The 7,509-nt window shown below is 43.5% G+C and overlaps 1 pseudogene; it reads right to left on the bottom strand.

Moving 5' to 3' along the window:
• Positions 1-1,118: 1,118 nt before the first annotated feature.
• On the bottom strand, positions 1,119-6,816 carry LOC134378222 (uncharacterized protein C1orf53-like; annotated as a pseudogene).
• Positions 6,817-7,509: the final 693 nt, after the last annotated feature.

Raw genomic sequence — 7,509 nt, 5'->3', positions numbered from 1 at the left:
CCATCAGGGTATCGAGAGGTCCAGGGTAGGCTGGACGTTCCAGGGACAACCCAGTCCCTGGCTAAAGATAGCTGTGGGTTCTTTGACAATTTTTCTAGGAAATCAGGCTCTCCACAGAGGCACACAGAGGGTGCAGAACCCCACTCCCCCTTTTATATCTAAATTTTCTTTCTTTTTCCCCCCCCTTTGGGGAGGGGATTGTTTTGGCATCTAGAAGTACCTTGAATTTGTTGCAAGGTAGTGAAAAAATGGCACCGGGTTTTAAATTCTTCTCCGTGGATGAATTGTCCAGTCCACAAACTCAAAGCCATTGCTTGAATGACTGAGAAGATGAAATGGCAGTTGTCAGCAAGGAGTGGAGGACGAGGTTCCTCGTGTGCTGGCCCGGGACTTTGTGTTCTCAAAGTGCTCGTTGGAAAGCAACATGCCAGTTGCCATTTGTGTAGTAGTGAGCCTCCTCCCCAGCCTCGATTGGAGGAGACAAATCTAAACCCCAGTGGTTTTTGATGGAGGAACATGCACATGGAACAGACTTTGGGAAAGCCTTTGGAGAAAGGGCACTGTGCTGGAACACAGACCTGTGCCTGGCCCAGAGAGTGCCTCTTCTTCTCAGGGCCCCTCTGTTCCAAACGCACAGTTTCGGAGCCCCACATTTTACCCGAAAAAAATAAAAGCCCTTCTTTTCCTTGTTCCGCATAGTCGCTGGGGGCAGTGTGGCTTCTGAAGAGAGGAGTGTGCATCGTGATCCACCTGCTGCGAGGTCTGCCTAGGGCAGGGCCCTTCCCCAGCCAAGGGAAGAACCACCACTGCAGGAATCCATCTCCACCCCTTCCTATGGTAACTCGCCCCCCCCAAAAGATTCCCATTTCTATTGGGTCCTTCCCTGTTAGAAATAATCTAGAAATCTATCTCCCTTGATTTATTGCACCCTGGGGCAGGAGTCTCCAGAAACCTTGAAAGTGGAGCAGCACCACAGTTGATTTAAACCTGGAAGTCTCTATTTCTCAGCATCCACATGTGTTTGTACACAGACACCTAATAAGAAACCTGAATTTTTACAATGTGTGAATACAATATAGCTTAAAACTCTTGCAGTGAGGCCCATTTATGTGGTCATATTGTGTTTAATGTGGGAGCTGCCACCCCTGATGGGTGGTTCACATTCATCTCTACAGAACCACAGTGAACTTCAGACCTTGGCTCCTGGCTCCAGGTGCAGGAAAGAGTAAGAGCGTCTCTCCACCCCACACCCCCAGCAGTTCCTTTGCTATTGTTGCCAGCAAGGCTTGAAGTTCTGCTAGGAAGAATCATAAACATCTCACATAGGATGATGTTATGGATGTCCTTTCTTCTTTGGCCAGTTCCCTACTGCAGGAAGTGCACTGGGAGGAGAAAGAGCGCCTGTAGAGAGAAGGCATTGGTTGAGTTATTTCCACCTTCCAAAGGGCTTTCTCATAACACTGTCTTACATTGGGCCCCTTTTCAAAATGAATGTCCCTTCCTCATTCCCTTGTTTCTCCAGAAAGATGACCTTTTTAGACTCCAGGTTCAGTGTGAGATGAAATTGTGTCAAACATAAAAATATGAATTGAATTGCTTCTTTTTAGATGAATCTTTTTTTTTTTTTTTTTTGTCTTTTTTGTGACCGGCACTCAGCCAGTGAGTGCACCGGCCATTACTATATAGGATCCGAACCCGCAGCGGGAGCGTCGCCGCGCTCCCAAGCGCCGCACTCTCCTGAGTGCGCCACAGGCTCGGCCCTAGATGAATCTTTAACATTGACTTGACCATACGGACACTGTAGAAAAAATAAAACAAATTATTATTGAGTTATTGAACAATCATCTTGAAAAAGTACACTTTTAGAGACTGCTAACAATGTTACATAGATTATTTGATCTATCGGGCCCTGCTAACTAAGGGGAGAATAATAGCAACCTCAGGTAAATGGTCCTAATTAGGGCCCAAGAACCATTTCCTAAATGCACCCTTCCAACTTTAAGAAATTTCCTGTCAAAAATCCACTCAGAAAATCCTCAAGTCCTCAATTTATGCAAAGCTCTTATGCATTTGATTAGAAACAGCTAATGGCACAGGTAGGAACATACATGAAAGCGAAGGCTTAATTTTCCAATACTGGCTGCAATTGAGACATGCATTTAGTGTCTATTCTTTAATTATAAAGTGAGTCAGTTAAAGGAAATAACATCTTTTTGCATTAAAACATACAAAGTGTTCTGTTAACAGAGGTGGTTATCTGTTTATAATCTTGACCCTATAACAATTTACCTTACTACTATGCTTTGAAAAAGTAATAGTGAGGAACCCATTCCCGTTCATGCTTTGCTCAGAGTAGGAAAGGAGTAGTTATTTCATCCTAATCAATGAATATGGAGATGCATCTGTTGAAACAAACATTTTAGGAAAAGTACACAACTAAATTTGGGTTAATCTTGTCTCGCATTTATTTTAAATACAGACTAGAAAAGAAACACAGAAAGAATGAGAGAGAGAGAGAGAGAGGAGGAGGATAGAAAAGAGAAGGAAAGAAAAGAAAAAGTCATCATCTGAAGGAAACCAACCTCTCAATGCTGGGCAAGTTGCTATATATTTAGCTAATAATGAAGAAAATGCTTTCTGGGATCTAATTTGCAACACTTTAGATTTCTTTTCCTGACCTCTTTGCACTTGCCTACTGAATACAACTTATTTGAAACCTCATGAAAAGTTCCCTTGTAATAAATAGCTCCCATGAATTTCAAATCAAGCATTTAAAGGAACTGATGCTCACAGTGAAATGAAACAAAATTCCATTAACTTTAAAGGTCCTATGTTGGTACTAAGGACTTCATTGTCCTTGACTAAAGTAGCTTGTGAAAAGTGCACTCCAGGTCAATTTGGCTTTTTTATTCGACTGTTGTTCAAATAATAGGTATTTATTTGAACTGCAAGCTGCTGCTGTGAGAATTGCTACTCACGTGTCTGCAGACACAGCCACTGCATTCACCTCTCTGCAAGTGGGCAAGCTGTGTGAGCACCACATAGCCAGTAGCTGGATCCACATAGTTTACCTGACCAGCCTGGAGATTAATAACATAAAACAATTCATTAATCTCAATATTCATCATATCTCCTCACCATCTACTCATAAAATACTGCAAAAATCTTTTTAAACAATATTAAGCTTTTTCCCAGCAATGTTAGTGGCACTTGCAATTAAAAACTGAATGCATTCTGACATTATACAGAATCCAACTTTATGTGACATAAGAAGAAAATATACAGTTTGAGAAAAATGAGAAATTGATGGAAAAACAAGAACTCTATACCCAATAACTATGTAGCCACTGCTTCAATATTTTTCATTTGGTTTCTAGGGAATGAGTTTAATAACAGGTGATTTAAATGATTTTAAGAGCTTAAGAGGCTGAAAATGAACTTTCACTCAGAAGCTGCAGTTGCAATTTCAGTACTTAAAATATGTGGGTAATGATTCAAATTTACAGAAAAGGTGTTAATCAAAACCAACAGTCCCTTTAGAAAAGTATCACCTTTGCTATTATTGAACATTTTTCTTTACCTTCATGATATGTTACTCCATTGCACATTTTACACTATTTTCTCTCCTTTTTTTTTTTTTTTTGGAGTGTGTTAGCTCTATTTTAAGTGAAAAAAGTATTGTTTTTAACATATTAACACTCACTGCTTTCACAAGTTTGATCAAAAGCAACGTTTAGTATAACATTTCAAATGTCAGGGAAGAATACTCTACCTACATTGAAAAAGTGTCCCAAGTACTTTGTGTGAAGGTAAAAGTAAATAACACAACCTCTTCTGTGGATTTGAGTCCTTTGGGTTATATTACTAACCTTGAGTTTTTGCAGAGGAACTTTCCCAAAGGCTTTTCATATAACCCTTTTACTATGCAAGTAACTCAGTGCACCATTCTTGCATAGAGCCTTTGCATTAAAACACACAGGAAACTTGCATGTCTTCTGACGTATATTTTTGCATGAGCCATGAACTCCTTTTAAAAAACGGAATAGTTATATTTCAATACAAGTATACAATGCATCATTGCAACAATTTGTCATTTCTTTTTTTTTTTTTTTTTTTTTTTTTTTTTTTTTGTCTTTATCGTGACCAGCACTCAGCCAGTGAGTGCACCGGCCATTCCTATATGGGATCCGAACCCGCGGCGGGAGCGTCGCGGCGCTCCCAGCTCCGCACTCTCCCAAGTGCGCCACGGGCTCGGCCCTTGTCATTTCTTTTTGATGACAATATTTGAACTTCTCTCTTCTAGCCCTTTGAGAACATACAATAAATTATTGTTGATTATAGATGCCTAGCACTACTGTAGATCACTAGAACTTATTTTTCCTATCTAGCTATGATTTTGTATATGTTAACCATTTCTTATTTAATGGCTGAGTATTTTATCCTGGTTGAGGTTTGAACCAATTTATGATTCTTCAATAAAGTGTGGAGCAAAAGGACAGATAAAGTTCAAGTCTGGGTTCACGCTAAGGCATTCCTGCAAAGTTAGACCAGGGCAGCAGAAATCCAGCAAGCAGTCCCAAGATGGTCTAAGGGGCCTCCCAAATCCTTTGGAACCGCAGAAGCACATCACATGAAACTGGGAGCACTAAACACTACTCTAGAGTAATCTATTGTCAAGACCTCACTTTATTTACAAAGCCTGTGTTTTCAGACTTGGAAGAAAAACAAAAATTGCTGGGAACTCTGTAGCAGCCTTCCTTTCACTTTTCATAGCTTCTGGGAATCTTCTGAGGGCAATTATCTGGCAAACTGGAAGCCTGATTGCTCCTGCGAATGCTCCTGTTCCTCTGCCTCCCACGTTGATTGAGCACCTCTGAGCTCCTTGGCTGCCCACACAAACTTAATTTGTCCTCAATAAATGAGCCTCACGTAATGGTGGCAGCAGACAGAGATGTGGCAAGATGCTGACAGTTTGACTGGAGAGCAAGATGTTCAGTGGTACACGTCGGCACCGGGAAAAAGGTAAGAGAGCTATCTGCCTGGAGGCGTGGAAGGACCATCATGAGGGAGCTCTGATTTGTTGAAAAAGAAAAACAAGCTTGTTAGTGGGTTTACTTACAGTCTCCTGGACAGTCATTTAACCTGTGATACTGACACTGATGAAACAAGTGTGGATTCCCCCAGTGAGAAAAAGTTTCCTTTCTTAGGCTGATTGAAACCGTTCTTACATGCCACTGGTTTTTGCTCTAAAAGTAGTGAAACTTTTCGCTTATATCCACCACATTTATATGGTGGAGTATGAGAAGAAACTACACTCCTTATTTTAAAAAGAAGAGTATAAACAAGAACAATCAAAAGCCGCCAGCCATTTCCTCATGAATCTTTAGTTTCAACACTTGAATGGGTCAGACAGTGGATTCTCAGGGCCTACTAATTGTCAATGGAAAAAACAGTCAACTTTAAGCAACCTTCAAGGTTTTCTTCTCTACCCTCTGGCTCAAGCCACACTATATAATATTAGTCCTGTCAAGTACTGGAAGCTATAAAAACGAATGAAATACTGCCATTTGCAACAACATGGTTGGACCTTGAGAGAATTATACTAAGTGAAACAAGTCAGGCACAGAAAGAGAAATACCACATGTTCTCACTTATTGGTGGGAGCTAAAAATTAATATATAAATTCACACACACACACAAAACGGGGGGGGGGGAAGAAGATATAACAACCACAATTACTTGAAGTTGATACGACAAGCAAACAGAAAGGACATTGTGGGGGGGGGAGAAGGGAGGGAGGTTTTGGTGATGGGGAGCAATAATCAGCCACAATGTATATCGACAAAATAAAATTAAAAAAAAAAAGTACTGGAGACACACACACGTGACACTATATAATACTAGTCCTGTCAAACACATACACACACACACACACACACACACACACACACACACACCTTCTTACATAGGTTAATTTCATATTACTTTTCCGTCTTTACTATGGACTCGGTTTCCCTCTCTTTTCATCTCAATGTTTCTTTTGTAAAGGTAATAAAAATATAAATATGCTACCTTTAAACTCATGTGGTCTGAGTTGTTAGAAACCGTGAAGGGAAATGGTAAGTTTAGATATTGGTGCTAACAAGCAATTGTGAAGTTCGCAAAACAGAAGGAAAATAAAGCTCAAGAGTGTCCAGGAAGAATATAAACAACTGGCTGTAGTTTCCAACTGTAGATTCTTCCTCTCCGTTAGAGTCGAAGGAAAGAAGGAGAGGGCAGTGGTGAGACCCCCACGCTGCGACCAGAGTCTAGCTAGGACGCTGATCAGAAAACGAGTAACGCTCATGCTCAAGACAGATATTTGGTAAAACCTTTTGTCCAGAACGCGAAACTGTGGCCAGTTTTCAAGCGACATTGTCGGAGCAGGAAGAGCGTGCGCGTGTCGGGGGCCAGCCGCTGCCTTTGCTTCTGCCGGCGACCTCCGGGTCGGGAGCGCGCGAGAGGCGCAGGCGCAGAGACCCCGGGGGCGCGGGGCTGGCAGAGGGGGTCTCACCGCGCGGGCGGCCGCGTGTAGCCCCGCGATCCCCCGCGCCGCCGCCGTGAGCTCTGCGTTCGCCGGGCGCCTGGCCTCTCCCTCCGGCCTGTCCTGCGAGCCTGGCTCGGAGCCGCCGCAGTCTCCTGGGGAAGCGGAGCAGAGGGTTAAGCTGAGCTGTCCTCGGAACCCTGCTTCGACCTTGAAGGGTTTGGGTGGCAGGGTGGCGGGAGGTTGACCCCGAGCGCGGCGCCCGCCAACGCCTGCACCTGCCTGGCCGCCATGGCCGCCGCCGGCCTGTGGGAGGCGGAGCGCCCGGCGCTGGGGCGGGGCGGTGACCGCGGGCCGGGCCGTAATGCGCCGGTGCCCGGCCGCTCGCGCTGCCCGCTGCGCCCCCTGAGCCCGGGCCTCGGGCCGAGCCGCCCCTGCGAGGACAGTCGGTGAAGAGGCTCCAGCTGGTTGCGGGGACGGGGAAGAATGTGCTCTTTCCACATCTTTGTACCTAAATTCTAAACTATTCTGTTTTTCTTCTGAAGTGAAAGGTGGACATTTTTTTCTCACGTCAAACTAGATGAGATCATAATCGTCATAAATGTTAAGATCCCAGAAAGTGATCCATATACCCGAGGGTTGTTAATCACCACCGTGGGCCTGTCCAGAAGAGGCTGAGCGTTTACAGGTAATATGTGGTAGGAATAAAGCCACAAGAGGAGCCTTTGTGGCTTGGTTCTTTGGCCCAACCTGAATGACAGCCAAAGAGAAAATTGCACACTGAACAAGAAAAGGAGCTGTTGTTATGTTGCTAAGTATTTGCAAAATCTAAACTAAAACTGTATTTCCTGTCTGAAAGATGAACGTTATCCTGATACTCCCACAAAGTTGAACTTGAGAAAACTAGCGCAAGCCCAGGAGGTAATTTCAGGTGTTAGAATTAAATTACCACCACCACTATTCTCTACCCCAGCCTGGGTGTCAAG

This window comes from Cynocephalus volans, chromosome 5, assembly GCF_027409185.1.
Source record: "Cynocephalus volans isolate mCynVol1 chromosome 5, mCynVol1.pri, whole genome shotgun sequence".
In the NCBI taxonomy this organism is placed as follows: domain Eukaryota; kingdom Metazoa; phylum Chordata; class Mammalia; order Dermoptera; family Cynocephalidae; genus Cynocephalus; species Cynocephalus volans.
This window is presented reverse-complemented; position numbering and strand designations above follow the sequence as displayed.